Below are 21232 nucleotides of genomic sequence, written 5' to 3' on the forward strand. Positions count from 1 at the left end.
GCCACAACTACTGAGCCTGCGCTCTAGAGTCCGCAAACCACAACTACTGAGCCCACATGCCACAACTACTGAGTCCGTGCACCTAGAGCCTGTGCTCCGCAACAAGAGAAGCCACCACAATGAGAATCCCACGCACCACAATGAAGAGTAGCCCCTGCTCGACGCAACTAGAGAAAGCCTGTGTGCAGCAATGAAGACCCAATGCAGCCAAAAATTAAAAATAAATTTTAAAAAAAAGTAAAACCTAGCTTCTGATCCAAACAAGATGGCATAGACCATTTTTCCCAGCTCAGCCCCACAAAACACAACTATAAACACTGAAAATAGCAAAAGGGACGACCAAAGAATAACTCTGAGAGGTAGAAAAGGGAAACTCCTTTGGCCCTAGGACTGGAAGAACAGCACAGAGGCAGGGTGTCTTGTACTCCCCTCACCCAACAGAAAACGGTCATCCATACCTGACTTTTCCCAACTTCCAGTCTGGGAACAAAAGGCAGTCCGTGTAGGCTAACTCCTCCCAGGATCCAACAAGAGTCCCTCTGACAACATCAGGCAAGCCAGACACCACCAGCAAGGGAGACAGATTATGAGCCTCACCAAAAACAAACAGCCAGGGGAAGCATTCTCCTTCCCTGATAGACCTGAGAATCCCATTTTCTGCCAAGAGAAACGGAACTAGGCAGGAAGAACCAGCAAGAGAGATCCAGCAATAGCAAGCAGCCTGGTCAGAAAGTCTCCCTGTCCCCACAGGTCCAAGAATCACCTTTCCCACCCAGAAACACCAGAGCAGGTGCACAGAACTGGCAAAAGAGACCCAGCTCTAGCAAGAGGTCCAGTCCAGGAAGCTCCTTTTTCTCTGCGAGTCCAAGATTCTCCTTTCCTGACCAGAGACTGTAGGGCAGCTAGGGGGCATGGTAAAGAAATCCTATCTCACCCCTTCTCTAACCAATAGACATCTAGTACTGCTCAGCCTAAGAAAAATGTCTTCTACTCCCTCAAGCAGCACCACCACCATCAAGAACCAGTGGGAGCCCTAGTGATACCAGATAAAGCAAACCAAAATAACAGCACAAAGACTCAAAATTAAACTGTCACTGGAACCACAGCCCACAAAAATAGGCCAAGAACTGCATGTTAAATCTAACCAGAGTGACTGACTGCCTGTAAAAATAAAAGATTGAAATAGTCCCCAGAGTCTCCTAACATAATAGATAAAATATCTAGGCTTCAATTGAAAATCACCTGTCATATCAAGAACCAAGAAAAATAATCACAAGTTAAAAAAGAAAAGACAATCAACTTATGCCAACAACAAGAGAAATCAGATGTTGGAATTATCAGAAAAGGATTTTAAATCAGCCATCATAGAAATGCTTCAACAATCGATTACAAATTCTCTTAAAACAAATGTAAACCAGCAATTACAAATTCCCTTAAAACAACTGTAAAATTAGAAAACCTAAGCAAAAAAAAGAAGTTATTAAAAAACATGGAAATTATAGAACTAAAAAATACAATAACAGGAATAAAAAACTCACTAGATGAGCTCAACAGTAGACAACAAAGGATACAATCAGTGAATGTAAGAAAGAGGAATAGAATTGAACCAATCCAAACAACAGAGAGAAAATATACAGAAAATAAGAAGAAGAATAAGCAAAGCCTCGGGGACCTGCAGGACAATAACAGAAGACCCAACATTTGTATCTTCTGAGTTCTAGAAGGAGAGAAGAAAGTAGGGCTGAAAGAGTATTCAAAGAAATATGTCCAACTTGGTGAATGAGAAATCATGACAGTGTTTAGTAGAGTATAGACAGCAGATGAATGGAACAGAATAAAGAACCCAGAAATAGACCCACATAAATATGCTCAACTATTTTTTGACAAAGGTCCAGAAGCAATTCAATGAAGGAAAACTAGCCTTTTCAATAAATGGTACTGGAGCAATTGGATATCTATAGGCCAAAAAAGAAAAAAAAAGAATGAATTCTGACCTAACACCTTACACAAAAATTAATTCAAAAACTTAAACATAAACGTAAAACTACAAAACTTCTATGAAAAAAGAAAAAAGAAACAGGAGGAAATCTTCAGGATCTAAAGCTAGGCAAAGTTCTTAGACTTGAAACAAAAAAACACAATCCATAAAAGGAAAAATTGATAAACTGGGCTCATCAAAAGTAAAAAGGTTGCCCTGTGAAAGCCAATGTGAAGATGAGAAAAAGACAGGCTAGAGACTGGGAGAAAATATTTGCAAACCACTTATCTGACAGAGAACTAGTACCTAGAATTCATAAGACCTTTTAAAATTCAACATTTAAAAACAACAACAATCCAACTAGAAAATGAGCAGAGGACATGAACAGACATTTCGCAGAAAAGGATATAAAAATGGCGAATGAGCACACAAAAAGATGTTCAACATAAATTAGCCATCAGGGAAATGCAATTAAAACCACATGGAGATACCACTACATACCTATCAGAATGGCTAAAATAAAATATAATGACAAGACCAAATGCTTGTAAGGATATGGAAAAAGTGGATCATTCATTTGTTCCTGGTTAGTAGACAAAAAATGGTACAGCCACTCTGGTTTCTTATAAAACTAAACATTCAACTACCATATGATCCAGCAATTGCACTCTTGGACATTTATGCCATAGAAATGAAAACATATGTTCACACAAAAACCTGTACACAAATGTTCATAGCAGCTTTATTTGTAATAGCCAAAAGCTGGAATCAGCACAGGGATCCTTCAACAGGTGAATGCATACCATGGAATACTACCCACATTAAAAAGGAACAGTCTATCAACATAGACAACAACTTGCATGAATCTTCAGGAATCCTGCTGAACGAAAAAAGCCAACCCCACAAAGTTATATACTGTATGATTCCATTTATATAACATTCTTGAAGTGAAAAAATTTTGGGAAAAGGACAGATTAGGGGTAGCCAGGGTTTAGGGCCTGCAGAGTGGAAAAGGGAGGTAAGTATGGTTACAGAAGGAGGATACAAGGGATTCTAGTAGTGTTGGAACTGTTCAGTATCTTGATGGTAGTGGTGGATACATGAATCTAGACAAATAATAAAATGTTACAGAACTTAACATACACACAACAAAGGAGTACAATTAAAACTGGAGAAATATGAATAAGATTAGTGGATTATGTCAATGTTAATATCCTGGTTGTCATAGTTTTGCAAAATGTTACCATGAGGGGAAACTAGACCAAATGTACAAGGGATTATTATTTCATACAGTTGCATATTAATCTACAATTACCTCAAAAGAAATTTCAATTTTAAAAAAAAAGTAATGCCCAGACCTCAAACTACAGGTTGGGGGAAGAACAATAACGTGGAGAGGGTGTCACAAATTTAGCTACATTCTTCCACAAGTAATAGAGCAAAAGCTGCCTACGTCAACCATAAGGAAGATGAAAAAAAAATTACAAGGAAATTATACAATCATACTGTAGCCAAAAATTACAAAGAGGGAGAGAGAGCAAGCAGGTGGGGGTACAATACAAACTGATTTGTAATATAAGTTCCAATTGGGCAAGGAATTGCTCTGTTCTCTTACCCCACTATTATCTCCAGTGCTTAAAACAGTGCCTTGCATATATAGTAGACAATAAAAATCTGTTAAATGAATTAACTGGTTAAGGCTACACAGCATTATACATGCATCCCCTCATGCCCTACAATCCCTACTTAGCCCTCTTCATTCTTTAGGATACTTAGTGATTCTAGGTATTAATTCTATTATTACTTGTAACACGAGGTATCAAATTTACAACCCTAACCTATAGGTTAAAATTCAAACTCCTTTGCCTGGTAATCCAAGCTGGCTCCAGACAGCCTTCCACCCTCAAACAATAGTACCACAACTTTCTACCTATGGTCCCTTAAGTGTCCCATGATCATACCTCTGTAGTTTTGCAGATGTTGTTCCTTCAGTCTAAATGTTTTTATCCCTTGTCTGCCTGCAGAATTTTCAACAACTAAACTGTTAAGTTGTTTTCTCTGTGAAACCTTCTCTGACCATCCCCACAACCATAATTACCCAGGCCAACTTAGGTGTTCCCTTTTCTCAGATCTCAGGGATCATGTATGTACCTGTGATTAATATAACACTTCTCATAGTATATTTTAATTATTTGTTCAGGTATATTTCTCCCATCAAACTACGATATACATGAAAATAAGAATATTACAGAGTTTTCACTTTTATAACACTGGGGCTAAAATTACTACCTATATACAGTAGGTATTCAATTTATTATAAATAATTGCAAGAGCAAACCCATTTTTTAAATGATTTGTAAATGAGATTTTAAAATAAGAATTTCTATAATTTAGTGGATATTGAGTACAAATCAGGCAGAAATAGAGTATTATACAAAACTACAGGCATGTCATTAGCAAAGATGTCTATTTTAAAATAGCATCTTTTAAAATATACATTGTTTTAAAAGGTAAAACTAATAAATAGCATCTTTTAAAATAGCATCTTTCTTAAAAGGTAAAACTAGTAAAAATCCTAAAAAAATTATTGACTATTTAAATTTATTTAAATCTTTCTTATTTAATGGCATTCAGCTTGGTATTTAGGATCAAGTGAGTTATGTTGACTTTTCAATTCACCATAAATAGTGCTTAAAAACTTTAAAAGAACCATTAAAAATTGCCATATTTTCAAAAATTAGAATTTCACCCTGTATAAAATAGATCTATAAATACATACTTCTTAAACAAAAATAGACACTATTTAATAGCAAAATATAAAACAGATAACTAGTATCCTTGACAGGACAATAGAATTCCCATGGTACATCTTATAAGTATAAGGGTATAGGCAAGTATTTCTTCTAAAATGCCTCTTGTTTTTCAACTTTTGGCTCCACAACTTTTTACATCCTGGAAACTTTTTTACATTCTCCAAATATACAGAGAAAATACTGTATTTATATAGCATAAAGAAACTGTAATCTGTACTGAATACTTCCAAGTAAGGAAGATTTATGTTAACACAGATGATATATTATTGTCAGAAGTATTTCTTTAATCATTTTTTTAACATTGAAATAAAATTCAAATATACCACAGAAGGTATGCTTACATAGAAAAATCAAAAAATAAGTGAATAAAAGCTGTGCCATAGAAACAGGAAATCTTTCATTCTTCCTCCAAGACAAATTTTCATAAGCTGGCAAGAAATTTAATAGGAAGATGGCGGAGTAGAAGGACATGCTCTACCTCCCTCGTGTGAGAACACCGGAATCACAACTAGCTGCTGGACAATCATCGACAGGAAGACACTGGAACTTACCAAAAAAGATACCTCACATCCAAAGACAAAAGAGAAGGCACATTGAGATGGTAGGAGGGGCGTAATCACAGTAAAATCAAATCCCACAACTGCTGGGTGGGTGACTCATAGGCTGGAGAACGCTTATACCACAGAAGTCCATCCACTGGAGAGAAGGTTCTGAGCCCCACATCACGGTTCCCAACCTGGGGGTCTGGCAATGGGAGGAGTAATTCCTAGAGAATCACACTTTGAAGGCTAGTGGGATTTGATTGCAGGACTTTGACAGGACTGAGGGAAACAGAGACTCCACTCTCGGAGGGCACACACAAAGCAGTGTGCACATTGGGACCCAAGGGAAGGAGCAGTGACCCCAGGGGAGACTGAACCAGACCTACCTGCTAGTGTTGGAGGGTCTCCTGCAGAGGTGGGGGTGGCTGTGGCTCACGGTGGGGACAAGGACACTGGCAGCAGAGGTTCTAGGAAGTACTCCTTGGCGTGAGCCCTCCCAAAGTCTGCCATTAGCCCCACCAAAGAGCCCAGGCACGCTCCAGTGTTGGGTTGCCAAAGGCTAAACAACCAAAAGGGAGGGAACCCAGCCCCACCTATCAGCAGTGAAGCAGATTAAAGTTTTACTAAGCTCTGCCCACCAGAGCAAGAGTGAGCTCTACCCACCACCAGTCCCTCCCATCAGGAAGTTTGCACAAACATCTTAGATAGCCTCATCCACCAAACAGCAGACAGCAGAAGCAAGAAGAACTACAATCCTGCAGCCTGTGGAACAGAAACCACATTCACAGAAAGATAGACAAGATGAAAAAGCAGAAGACTATGTACCAGATGAAGGAACAAGATAAAACCCCAGTAAAGCAACTACATGAAGTGGAAAGAGGCAAGCTTCCAGAAAAAGAATTCAGAATAATGATAGTGAAGATGACCCAGGACCTTGGAAAGAGAATAGAGGCAAAGATCGAGAAGATGCAAGAAATGTTTAACAAAGACCTAGAAGAATTAAAGAACAAACAAACAGAAATGAACCATACAATAACTGAAATGAAAACTACACTAGAAGGAATCAATAGCAGAATAACTGAGGCAGAACAGATAACTGACCTGGAACACAGAGTAGTGGAATTCACTGCTGCATAACAAAATAAAGAAAAAAGAATGAAAACAAACAAAGACATCCTAAGAGACCTCTAGGACAACATTAAATGCAACAACACTCGCATTATAGGAGTCCCAGAAGGAGAAGAGAGAGAGGAAGGACCAGAGAAAATATCTGAAGAGATTATGGTCGAAAACTTCCCTAACATGGGAAAGAAAAGAGCCACCCAAGTCCAGGAAGTGCAGCGAGTCCCATACAGGATAAACCCAAGGAGAAACACGCCGAGACACATAGTAATCAAATTGACAAAAATTAAACACAAAGAAAGATTATTGAAAGCAGCAAGGGAAAAACAACAAATAACATACAAGGGAACTCCCATAAGGTTAACAGCTGATTTCTCAGCACAAACTCTACAAGCCAGAAGGGAGTGGCATGATATACTTAAAGTGATGAAAGGGAAGAACCTACAACCAAGATTACTCTACCCAGCAAGGATCTCATTCAGATTGCATGGAGAAATCAAAAGCTTTACAGACAGGCAAAAGCTAAGAGAATTCAGCACCACCAAATCAGCTCTACAACAAACGCTAAAGGAACTTCTCTAAGTGGGAAATAGAAGAGAAGAAAAGGACTTACAAAAACAAACCCAAAACAATTAAGAAAATGGTCATAGGAACATACATATCAATAATTACCTTAAACGTGAATGGATTAAATGCTCCAGCCAACAGACAGACACAGGCTTGCTGAATGGATACAAAAACAAGACCCATATATATGCTGTCTACAAGAGACCCATTTCAGACCTAGGGACACATACAGACTGAAAGTAAGGGGATGGAAAAAGAAACTCCGTGCAAATGGAAATCAGAAGAAAGCTGGAGTAGCAATACTCGTATCAGATAAAATAGACTTTAAAATAAAGAATGTTACAAGAGACAAGGAAGGACACTACATAATGATCAAGGGATCAATCCAAGAAGAATATATAACAATTATAGATATAGTGGCAACCAACATAGGAGCACCTCAATTTATAAAGCAACTGCTAACAGCTATAAAAGAGAAAATTGACAGTAACACAATAATAGTGGGGGACTTTAACACCTCACTTACACCAACGGACAGATCATCCAAAATGAAAATAAATAAGGACACAGAACCTTTAAATGACACAATAGACCAGACAGATTTAATTGATATTTATAGGACATTCCATCCAAAAACAGCAGATTACACTTTCTTCTCAAGTGTGCATGGGACATTCTCCAGGATAGATCACACATTGAGTCACAAATCAAGCTTCAATAAATTTAAGAAAACTGAAATAATATCAAGCATCTTTTCTGACCACAACGCTATGAGATTAGAAATGAATTACAGGGAAAAAAACGTAAAAAACACAAACACATGGAGGCTAAACAATATGTTACTAAATAACCAAGAGATCACTGAAGAAATCAAAGAGGAAATCAAAAAATGCCTAGAGACAAATGACAAGGAAAACACGACGATCCAAAACCTATGGGATGCAGCAAAAGCAGTTCTAAGAGGGAAGTTTACAGCTATACAAGCCTACCTCAGGAAACAAGAAAAATCTCAAATAAACAATCTAACCTTACACCTAAAGGAACTAGAGAAAGAACAATAAACAAAACCCATAGTTAGCAGAAGGAAAGAAATCATAAAGATCAGAGCAGAAATAAATGAAATAGAAACAAAGAAAAAAATAGCAAAGATCAATAGAATTAAAAACTGGTTCTTTGAGAAGATAAACAAAATTGATAAACCATTAGCCAGACTCAACAAGAAAAAGAGGGAGAGGACTCAAATCAATAAAATTAGAAATGAAAAAGGAGAAGTTACAACAGACACTGCAGAAATACAAAGCATCCTAAGAGACTACTACAAGCAACTCTATGCCAATAAAATGGACAACCTGGAAGAAATGGACAAATTCTTAGAAAGGTATAACCTTCCAAGAGTGAACCAGGAAGAAATGGAAAATATGAGCAGACCAATCACAAGTAATGAAATTGAAACTGTGATTTAAAATCTTCCAACAAACAAAAGTCCAGGACCAGATGGCTTCACAGGTGAATTCTATCAAACATTTAAAGAAGAGCTAACACCCATCCTTCTCAAACTCTTCCAAAACACTGCAGAGGAAGGAACACTCCCAAACTCTTTCTATGAGGCCACCATCACCCTGATACCAAAACCAGACAAAGATACTACAAAAAGAGAAAATTACAGACCAATATCACTGATGAATATAGATGCAAAATCCTCAACAAAATACTAGCAAACAGAATCCAACAACACATTAATAGGATCATACTACATGATCAAGTGGGATTTATCACAGGGATGCAAGGATTCTTCAATAAACACAAATCAATCAATGTGATACCATATGATCATCTCAATAGATGCTGAAAAAGCTTTTGAAAAAATTCAACACCCATTTATGATAAAAACTCTCCAGAAAGTGGGCATACAGGGAACCTACCTCAACATAATAAAGGCCATATATGACAAACCCACAGCAAACATCATTCTCAATGGTGAAAAACTGAAAGCATTTCCTCTAAGATCAGGAACAAGACAAGGATGTCCACTCTCCCCACTATTATTCAACATAGTTTTGGAAGTCCCAGCCACGGCAATCAGAGAAGAAAAATAAATAAAAGGAATACAAATTGGAAAAGAAGAAGTAAAACTGTCACTGTTGGCAGATGACATGATACGATACACAGAGAATCCTAAAGATGCAACCAGAAAACTACTAGAGCTAATCAATGAATTTGGTACACTGCAGGATACAAAATTAATGCACAGAAATCTCTTGCATTCCTACACACTAATGATGAAAAATCTGAAGGAGAAATTAAGAAACACTCCCATTTACCATTGCAACAAAAAGAATAAGCCTACGTAGGGAGACAAAAGACCTGTATGCAGAAAACTATAAGACACTGATGAAAGAAATTAAAGATGATACCAACAGATGGAGAGATATACCATGTTCTTGGATTGGAAGAATCAATATTGTGAAAATGACTATACTACCCAAAGCAATCTACAGATTCAATGCAATCCCTATCAAATTACCAATGGCAGTTTTTACGGAACTAGAACAAAATGTCTTAAAATTTGTATGGAAACACAAAAGACCCCGAATAGCCAAAGCAGTCTTGAGGGGAAAAAATGAAGCTGGAGGAATCAGACTCCCTGACTTCAGACTATACTACAAAGCTACAGTAATCAAGACAATATGGTAGTGGCACAAAAACAGAAACACAGATCAATGGAACAGGATAGAAAGCCCAGAGATAAACCCACACACCTATGGTCAACTAATCTATGACAAAGGAGGCAAGGGTACACAGTGGAGAAAGACAATCTCTTTAATAAATGGTGCTGGGAAAACTGGACAACTACATGTAAAAGAATGAAATTACAACTCTCCCTAATACCATACACAAAAATAAACTCAAAATGGATTAGAGACCTATATGTAAGACTGGCCACTATAAAACTCTTAGAGGAAAACATAGGAAGAACACTCTTTGACATGAATCACAGCAAGATCTTTTTTGATTCACCTCCTAGAGTAATGGAAATAAAAACAAAAATAAACAAATGGGACCTAATGAAACTTCAAAGCTTTTGCACATCAAAGGAAACCATAAATAAGACAGAAAGACAACCCTCAGAATGAGAGAAAATATTTGCAAATGAATCAGTGGACAAAGGATTAATCTCCAAAATATATAAACAGCTCTTGCAGCTCAATATTAAGAAAACAAACAACCCAATCCAAAAATGGGCAGAAGACCTAAATAGACATTTCTCCAAATAAGACATACAGATGGCCAAGAAGCACATGAAAAGCTGCTCAACATCACTAATTATTAGAGAAATGAAAAGCAAAACTACAGTGAGGCATCACCTCACACCAGTTAGAATGGGCATCATCAGAAAATCTACAAACAACAAATGCTGGAGAGGGTGTGGAGAAAAGGAAACCCTCTTGCACTGTTGGTGGGAATGTAAATTGATACAGCCACTATGGAGAACAGTAGGGAGGTTCCTTAAAAAACTAAGAATAGAACTACTATATGACCCAGCAATCCCAGTACTGGGCATATACCCAGAGAAAACCATAATTCAAAGAGACACATGTACCCCAATGTTCACTGCAGCACTATTTGCAATAGCCGGGTCATGGAAGCAACCTAAATGCCCGTCGACAGTTGAATAGATAAAGAAGATGTGGTACATATATACAATGGAATATTACTCAGCCACAAAAAGGAATGAAATTGGTACTTGTTGAGACATGGATGGATCTAGAGACTGTCATACAGAGTGAAGTAAGTCAGAAGGAGAAAAACAAATATCATATAATAGCGCATATATGTGGAACCTAGAAAAATGGTACAGATGAACTGGTTTACAGGGCAGAAGTTGAGATACATATGTAGAGAACAAACGTATGGACACCAAGGGGGTGAAGCCACGGGGGGTGGGTATGGTGGTGTGATGAATTGGGCGATTGGAATTGACATGTATACACTGATGTGTATAAAACTGATGACTAATAAGAACCTGCTGTATAAAAAATAAATTAAATTAAAAAATTTAAAAAAGAAATTATAGAATTTGAATTTATACTCCTTGACTAATAAAACCCCTCCAAATCAGTTTATGGTTCTAGTTACTTTATCAGAATATGTTTGTTCATTGATAAAGACTATAAAAATCATTTGCCCAAGTACAAAAATAATTACTTAATGGTATTTCTTACCTTTTATATGTTTCAATACTGACAGAAGTCAGAAATAGTGACTATGTGAACAAAGTCTTAAGCTGCTTGCAGCAAGACAGAAACAAAGTCACAAAAAGCCACCAAGTGTGCAAGTAATAACCACAGTTACAAAACAAAAAATTGACCTCACATGAATACAAAATGAGGTGCTTTTTCAGAAGCAGTTAAAGAGGCTGGAATGAACAGTCACCAAAGTTTAATCACAAAGACAACATCATTCATTATCAGTTAATATATGCTGACCTTGACCACCTTACAGATATGGTATCTAAAACTCCCCCAACACTTTCTTCCTTATTTCAAAGTGTTGCTTTAGGGCTTCCCTGGTGGTGCAGTTGTTGAGAGTCCGCCTGCCGATGTAGGGTACATGGGTTCGTGCCCCGGTCTGGGAAGATCCCACATGCCGCGGAGCGGCTGGGCCCGTGAGCCATGGCCGCTGAGCCTACGCATCCAGAGCCTGTGCTCTGCAACGGGAGAGGCCACAAAAGTGAGAGGCCCGCATACCGCAAAAAAATAAATAAATAAATAAATAATAAAATAAAAGTTAAATTCAACTGACACAGCACTAGATTAGCCAGACAGCCTATGGGAACAGCATTAATAGATAATGATGTTTCATTGAGAGAGAACACTGAATAAAAGCTGTGTGAGGTTTATAAACAAATGAACAACATGTTTGCTTTTAAATTAACTGTTTTTTTTTTTTTTAATGTATTTGGGGCTTCCCTGGTGGCACAGTGGTTGAGAGTCCGCCTGCCGATGCAGGGGATGCAGGTTCGTGCCCCGGTCCGGGAAGATCCCACATGCTGCAGAGTGGCTGGGCCTGTGAGCCATGGCCGCTGAGCCTGCGCGTCCGGAGCCTGTGCTCCACAACGGGAGAGGCCACAACGGTGAGAAGCCCGCGTACCGCAAAAAAAAAAAAAAAATGTATTTGAAGTACTGATATTTAAAATTATGTGGGCAGAGCAGGATTATTAACAGAATTTTTGTTTATTTGTTTTAAGCTATTATATAAATCAACAGGTATTTATTGAGTAACCATGGGAGAGATACTGTTAGGGATACAAACATAAATAAAATCCTGGATTGCTGCCTTCAAACAACTTACTGTGTATTAAGAATAAATAGACATGTTCACAGGTAACAATGACACAATTAATTCAAAATTCATTCAGCAACAGTAGTGAGCACCTATTTGCCAGGCATATTTCTCAGTGCTGGGAATATCAAGATGCATAAAATTACAGCCCCTAGTCTCAAGAAGCTCACCACCTACCAGGGTTAACAAATGTGGAAACAAACAAATGCCATATAATTAAACGGGTTCACAAATACAAATTGGTTATGAGCTCAGTGGGGATACAGGGGAAGTATGTACCACATTTCTAGAGACAATCAGGGAAGCCTTCACAGAATATAAAAGCCTGAGGTACAAAGTGCTACAAAGACACAGAGAAAGGAAAGAGTACAGCTGAGCAGAGTACTCAAAAAACCTTTATTAAGAAGAGAAGATCATTTCACAATTATATGTGTATCATGCTCTACACCTTAAACTTATACAATGTTATATGTCAATTATATCTCATTAAAGCTAGAAAAACTATTTTTAATCAAAAAAAAAATTCTCTGGCAAGCCTTGAGGGATAGTCATGAAAGGAGCTCATGTACATGCATGTCTCTCTGCAAAGGTGTGTGTAGAGGTGGCTTTGGAAACAGTCCTGGGTTGAAATCCTAACTCCACCATTTCATAACTGTGTAACTGCACATTTTAATTAACCTCCTAAAAGATCGGTTTTCTTATCTTTAAAATGGGGATAGTAATACCTAGTTTGCAGGGTTATTGTGAAGATTAGATGAGACAAAGTATTTAGTGTGTCCGGCTTTGGAGAGACATTAAAAAGCAGTCATTGCTAATAAAGCATGAGAGAGAGAGAGCACCCACACAAGAGAGAACATAGAAGAGCAAGTGATGGAGGAGGGCTCCTTTCTAAATACAAGTTTGAACATAAGCAAGGATACACAGGTGGAAAAATGGGGAACATGTTTGCGAACCATGGCTAATTTGAAGGAAAACAGGGGAACAAAGTTAAAAGGATTAAGTGCACAATGCATACTAACTTGTATGCCCTAAATTCTCAAACTATAACTGTTATCCGGATACCTCTTGGCCTTTTAACTCTTCCTATATGATCAATTATTATAAAAGAGTTCAGTTTTCAAATTAAGGCCAAATTTTTTTCCTTCAAAGAGAGTAACAATGTAGGGAGAAGTAAAAATAGTTTCAAAACCTATGTGTACTTTCAAATAGGCTCAATAAAGGCACACATATACTAACAGAATGGCAACCGACAAGGTTTCATCAGTTATAAGTTATATGAACTAGGCCAAAGCCAGTCCCTACTCTGCAGTGAGAAAGCCTGTCAGAGAGCCCATATCAGGCAAACTTTGTGCCACTCTTTAAAACATGGAGGAAAGTCAATTTCATTCTTGGCTTTTTTGTATAATTCCATCTTTTCCCAAAAGGCAAGGCCTAACTCCCACTCCTGTCCCATCCTTCTTTACAGTCATGCTCCAACAAATCTGTTTTCTTCCTAAATTGTTCTTCTAGAATTCCATTCAGTTTGTAAATAAACTTCCTTAAATCTCTACCCTTTAATTCCCATCAGAAACCTGGTTCCCCCAAAACACAGGCTCTTACGTGGAGACTACACCTTCCCTACATTCCACCACCCACATCCATGGGGCTGGGGGGTGAGGGGAGCGGCAGGGGGGGGATGAGGGGTGGGTATCCTGATTCCCTAGCGCCATTTCCAAATCACTGCTTTTCCAATCTTATTCAAAAATCTCTTCTCCTTTGAAATTTACACCATTCAGCTCTACCAGATTCTATTCCACCTTGCTGTTATTATTTCCATATCTGCCTCTCAATCTCCACTTGCTCCCAATCTTATTCTCCAACCCAAGTCTTACCTTCATCCATGGAGATTTTAACCTCTGTAGTCTTTCTCTTCTCCAAAGATCCATTCAATCAAGTCCATTTCAACTACCCATTGCTACTGGCCATAATCTGAATCCAAAACTGTTTCATCTCTGCAATGGTAAATTTTACTATTCTAGTTCTAGACCATAACCTACTACCTTCCTACTCCTCTCTGGAGTCTAAACTGCTACTATACCTACTCTTTGACCTCAAAATGATCTCCAGTCACCATTTCCTCTAAAATTTATCAGCTCCCCCTATATTCTCTCCCTTCTAGGGTAAGGATGTCACTTATCATCCAGAACTAGGGTACTTTTCAGAGTAAAATGAGGTGTTATTCTTCATTATGCCAGGACTACAGGTGTAAACCTGGTCTGTCCTAGACAAAGTAGGACATAGAGCCCCCCTACTTCTTTCCCTACACACTGTGAATCAACTGACCTCCCTTAACTTTCTTTCTATTGTACTTGTCCTAAAAACCTTCAACTCTTAATCAATCCTTCTTTCTTCCCCCTAGCCACTTTTTTTTAAAGCTTCACTACCTCTTACTAGTATTTCAAGACTGTGCTCAGATCACCTCCACTAGGCAGCCTTCTCTTGCCTCTGCCCTTTGTTATCATAACATTCAGGAATGACAGTATCCTATTCATGACTGTATCCTCATGTTTCTCATACGATGTCAGGCATATAGGTATATTCCCATAGATGTACTCCATGAGCCTCAAAGTTTGACTCTAATTATCTCTTACGTGTTTATTCTGAAGTGCATCATATGAAAAATGATTACTTTTACAATTTAATAGAGATTAAACAAGTCAAAGATAGCAATTACACAATAAAAACTAGCACGTATTTTCCTTAGCATGAGCTTTTTAAATTTATCTTCCTCAGATATTCGATTAACTCTGGGTTTTGCCTGTTACTCTCTGCTCATGATTCTGTCCTCTTATGTTTCAAATATAAAGCCACATCAAACAAATTTTGGAAGTACATGAAGTATAAGTAGAAATGAAAGGACAAGTAGGAAAAGCAAATTTCAGAATATGTATATCAAATGATCCTCTTTTTTAAATTATACAAATATAAACACACATGTTTTTTAATACAGTTGGCCCTTCATATACACAGGTTCCACATCCATGGATTCAACCAACCATGGACCAAAATATTCAAGAAAAAAAAAATTCCTCAAAGTTCCAAAAAGCAACACTTGAATTTGCCACATGCCAGCAACTATTTCTATAACATTTATATTGTTTTAGGTATTATAAGTAATCTACAGATGATTTAAAGTACAGGCATAGCTCGTTTTTATTGCACTCCACTTTCTTTCACTTCGCAGATAATGTATTTTTTACAAATTGATGGTCTGTAGCAACCCCACATCGAGCAAGTCTGTCGGCGCCATTTTTCCAACAGCAGTTGCTCACTTCATGTCTCTGTGTTACATTTTGGTAATTCTCTCAGTAATTCAAACTTTTCATTACTACTATATCTGTTATGGTGATCTGTGATCAGTGATCTTTGATGTTACTACTATGATTCACTGAAAGCTCAGGTGATGGTTAGCATTTTTCAGCAATAAAGCATTTTTTAATCAAGGTATGTACATTGTTTTTTAAAACAGTGCTATTTATTGCACACTTAGTAAACCACAGTACAGTGTAAACATAACTTTTATACGCACTGGGAAACCAAAACATTAGTGTGACTTGCTTTACTGCAATATTCGCCTTATTGCAATAGCCTAGAACCAAACCCACAATATCTCTGAGGTAGCCTGTACATGGGAGGATGTGTGTAGGCTACATGCAAATACCATGCCATCTATATAAGAGACTTGAGCATCCTCAGATTCTGGTATCAGCAGGGGGTCCTGCATCATTGATATCCCTGGCAGACACCAAGGGATGACTATATACGTTTTAAAAGTTCAAACTGATATACATCAAACCTTTAACATTAGCTACCTCTGAAGAATGAGAGTTAGAATACTGGGAAGAATGTCACTTTTTATTTTATGTATCTCTAGTTTGTATTTTTATAAGAGGATATATTCATTTTATAATGTTAACAAAATTTAAAGAAAAGACTCCCCAACAGGTTTTTTTTAAGACTGAGGACTGAGAAGATAAAAATCAAATTTCAGAGATGAATGCTTAACATTAAAAATTATTTCTCCTTCATGGGACTACCCTGGCAGTCCAGTGGTTAAGACCCCATGCTTGCAATGCAGGGGGCTAAGGTTCGATTCCTGATCGGGGAACTAAGATCTCTCATGCTGCACGGAGTGGCCAAAAAAAAAAAATTTATTTCTCCCTCAAATATAGTTAATTTATTTTTATTCAGAAAATGACAAAGGTATTTATATCATGAGACAGAAAAATCTCCCAGTTGTATTCACGTAACAGAATCTTGACCCCTCTCACAGAATGCTTCTGGTTTCCAGAGAACAATTTTATCCCTGTTCCATATCCCAGGCTCCTGAACCAAAAGTCTCATCCTTCTCTTTTCCCTCATTTTTTTCAGGTTTTACCTGAACCAATTCTAGCTCTAATTCAGCACCTCAACAATAAATTGATCTAACCACAGGTTGAACCATTACTGTAGTTGCCCAGGAAAGGAATCTTTGTCTTTTTGCTCTGTGTCTTAGTAAACGCCTTTCATTTATTTATTTATTTTTTTTTTGCGGTATGCGGGCCTCTCACTGTTGTGGCCTCTCCCATTGCGGAGCACAGGCTCCGGACGCGCAGGCTCAGCAGCCATGGCTCACGGGCCCAGTGGCTCCGTGGCATGTGGGATCTTCCCAGACCGGGGCACGAACCCGTGTCCCCTGCATTGGCAGGCGGACTCTCAACCACTGCACCACCAGGGAAGCCCCATTCATTTATTTATTCATCCAATAAGTACTTTAAAAATGTCTACAATATGCCAGACACTAAGTGAAGTCCTGAGTACAGAGATAAAAAAGTACTGGTCACAGCCTCAGGAAGCTTATTAGAGGAAAGGAAGAGTTCTAATACCTAACAATAACTGCCCTAAGGAATCCCTGTACCAAGTATAGTAAAAAAACAGAAGTATAATCTAATCCTGGCTGAAGGAAAAGTCTTCATAGACATCCCTAAAACATCCAGAGTAGTTCCTTCCTCACTGGCACTTTCTTCCTTTCCTCTCAACCAAAATATGACTCTCTCCACTTTGAAAATACTGCTTAAAACTTACCTCCCACTTCCTCCCCACAAAGCTCCACTTGTTCCTAAATGCCATGTAATTCTTAAAGAAAACCAAACAAATCTGTGAAACTCAAAAGCCAGCAAGGAAGGAAGAAAGAGAACACTCACTGAAGGCCAGCCCTACACAAGTACCAGAGAGAACAGGTACTTAGATCTTTTCTTATTGTGCCTAGCTCTGATTGTCTCTACTAACTTACTTATATATCATTTGCATTTCAATCTACTTCCCACTTGAAATTGTGCATTTTTCAAAGATGAAGACTTAGACTGCTACAGCTTTGTAACGTCCACAGTGACTACATATATATTCCTAGGTATAATCAACTGGTTAGGAGGTGGGAGTGGGCCACAGTAGGTGGGGGAATAACTCCTGCAGACTTCAGTTGTTTTAAATGAATTTCAGTTGCTAACTGGTGCCAGTGGGTTGAATACAACATAAATTTCCCAGTTTTTTTTTTATCTTTAACTTAATGCAACCAAATGTAGAAACCTCAGCCAAAGTATATTTAAAGTTGGATTGATGTTTTTTCAAAAAAGCTTGGAATAAACAATTTTATCTCCAGCAACCTCAGAGAATTGGAAGGAAAAAGCAAACTGCAAATAAGTTTTGGATGAATAATGTTCTCAGAAACCAGGCAATTCTCAAGAAAGACATTAAGTATACACAAACTATATATTTTAAGAGAAAATACAGATAGATAATGAAAAACAAAAAGAGGTGGGGACTGTTCAAGATTAAAAGAGAATAAAGAGATAAGAATCAAACACAGTGCATGAAACCTGATTGAATCCTAAATCCAAAAAACTCAAAAAAAAGTGTTTAGGGACAACTGGGGAGATCTGAATATGGACCATTATATTAAACATATTCTTAAATTAATGTTAATTTTCTTATATAAATATTGATATTATAATCATGCAGAAAATCATCCATATTCTTAGGAAATGCATGCTTAAAAATTTATATTATATATTTATATATTATAATATAAATATAATATATATTTTTAATATAGTTTCCAGCAGTTTTTAAAATATATAAATAAATAAAGAGAGAAAATGTAGCAAAAATTAACAGTGAGTGAATACAGATGAAAGGTAATATGGGTGTTCATTGTCCCGCATTTTCCATTTTTTCTGTAGCATTGAACATTTTCAAAATGAAATATTGAAGGGGTGGGAAGATGGATTGAGAAGATGCCAGCTTGACAGAAGCATAAGGGGTAAAAGCAGCACTAGTCTCAGCAAACTTAAAAATGAACTGTGTGATCTTGGGCAGGTCATGGAAGCTCTCTAGGTCTCAGCTGAAAGAAGAGGAAGTGAATGATCTCTAAGGTAACCTTCCAGCTACAAAATCCCATTATTCAACTACTTCTTCTCAGCTCTAAAACTCAAAAGATAACCATATGCGAAGAGGGAAAACTCACAGGACTGTAAAAAAAAATAAAGTATTTAAAACAGCTAGCCAAATGCTTGTCACAAACAATAAATATTAACTCCTCTCTTTTGAAAACACTGTAAAAATTCTTCAGCAAAAAAAATACAAAAGAAAGATATGACTACTAATTAACTTAGAAAAAATAAGTAACACAGAAGTGGAAAGGTCTACTTTAATATCTATTCAATTTCTACTGAATTAAAAACTATGTGTTTGCATCTAAATAAAGCAAAACAAAGTATTAACTAGTACATATTACAAATTTGTCAGATGCTTTTATTTCCAGCACTAATGTTATTTGTAGCATTATAATTAATTTCCCTTTTGGTAAAACAACTAATCCTTGAGATAATGGGAAAGATAATTATCTAAAAAGATTCTGTACCTGATGCTAGCATCCACCCAGTTGCTCAAAACCCAAAAATCATGGAGTCATCCTTGAGTAACACTCTTTCCACACCAAAAATATCCATAGATTTTGACTAAAAAAAAAGAAAGTCAGCTCAAATCCATCCATCTCGCTCTTGTTGCTAGCATCTTAATCAGGGCACCACTATCTTTCACCTTAGCTCCTAAAATTGCCAGCTTTCAGTCCCAGCCCACTTAGTCCATTCCTCACATAGTAGCTAAAATGATGATATCATTTAAGAACAAAACAAACTACATGCCAAACCCTTCAAAGCCCTGAATATAACTTCTTCCTACCCATCTCGGTCTCTCCTACTATGTCAGCCACAATGCGGTTTTTTAAATTCCTCAAATTCACCAAGCTCTTTCCTCCTTCAAAGTCTTTGTACCCACTATTCCTTTTTTTTTCTTTTTTTCCACCCAGCTTTATTGAGATATTATTGACATATAAGATATGTAAGTTTAAGGTGTACAATGTGATAATTAGATGCATGTATACATTGTAAAATGATTATCACAATAAAGTTGGTTAACACCTCCATACCTTCACATAATTACAACTGAGTCTGTGTGTGTGGGGGGGTGTGTGTGTGTGAGTGGGGATAGCATTTAAGATCTACTCTCTTAAAAACTTTCAAGTATATAATACAGTATTTTAAATTAGATTCACCATGTTCTACATTAGATCCCCAGAACTTATTCATCTTATAGCTAGGAGTTTGCACTCTTTGACCAGCATCTCCCCATTTCTCCCATTTCCCAGCCTCTGGCAACCACAATTCCACTCTCTATTTCTATGAGTTTGGCTTTTTAAGATTCCACATAAAAGTGAGAACACACTTTTGTGTGTATTTGCCTTTCTCTGTTTGACTTATTTCACTCTTCCATTCCTTCAAATGAGAATGCTTTCCTCACCAAAAATATCACCACCACCATGCCCCCCCAACACACACACACCCTCCTTAAAATAGCTCCTTTTCATATATAGGTTTCACCTTAAATACCAACTCCTTAGAGGAGTTTTTTGTGACCACCCTATCTGAAGTAGCTCCGGCCACCTTATCTCCAAGTCATTTGCTTTCCTTCAAAACATTTACTGCAATTCATAATTATTTTGTCAGTGTAGTTTTTAACCTCTCCCATCCTCTAGAATATAAGCTATAAAGATAGGATATCCAACTTATCCGTCATTATATCACCAGAATCCCCAGGAAATTCTCTGATCCTTAATACAAGCCTATTAATGTGCATCAAATAAATGAATAAAATAGTAAGTGAATATAGGATAATGGACTAATAATGCTATTAATGGAAATACAAAAACCAGGAGAAGTAAGTGTTTAAGAAGAAAAATAAAATACACTGAGTTTGGTATAAGGCAGTTGAAAATATGGGACTGGTGGGCACACAGGTCGGGAAAGAGATACAGAGTTGGCTTCTGCTGACTGTAAGTGTTAGTTGAAAAAAATAATAACTAAATCACAAATGGAATAGAATGCAGTAGGATAAATGCTAAGCAAAAAAATAAATAACACAAATATAAAATGATTGTAGCCTGCCTAGGTAGGAGAATAACATAAAGAACACTATAAAATTAAGACAAGTCAAAACTGTTTTCACAGTTTCAGAGGAAAAAAATATATATATATGTATATATATGTATTAATATATGTGTGTGTGTGTATATATATATATAAATTTATTTAGTAATTTACTAAGAAGAGTAAAGTAATCCTACCTTACTATTCGTCGCTGGTCATATCTTAGCTAAAGTAGCAGGTCCATGTTGAAGGATTACACATTAGGGATGAGGAAGACACTTGAGAAAACGTGCAGTGAAGTCTCACGGGAATGATCATATGTCTAGGCAGAAAACGTGAGCTGCAATAAGAAATTCAAGGAGTCAG

The 21232-nt window shown here is 37.2% G+C and overlaps 1 protein-coding gene across 4 annotated transcripts in view; it reads right to left on the minus strand.

Moving 5' to 3' along the window:
- FER (FER tyrosine kinase) overlaps positions 1 to 21232 on the minus strand; it is a 479199-nt gene that overhangs the window by 442324 nt on the left and 15643 nt on the right. For 3 of the 4 annotated variants that reach the window (XM_082623772.1, XM_082623769.1, XM_082623770.1), the window contains exon 2: positions 21064 to 21206. The exons of the other annotated variant lie outside the window; for it this stretch is intronic. The gene's annotated coding sequence lies outside the window, so the exon portion shown is untranslated. The remainder of the gene's footprint in view (positions 1 to 21063; positions 21207 to 21232) is intronic. 4 annotated transcript variants of the gene reach the window in all.

This window comes from Mesoplodon mirus, assembly GCF_964341445.2.
Source record: "Mesoplodon mirus genome assembly, chromosome: 5".
Lineage (NCBI taxonomy): Eukaryota > Metazoa > Chordata > Mammalia > Artiodactyla > Ziphiidae > Mesoplodon > Mesoplodon mirus.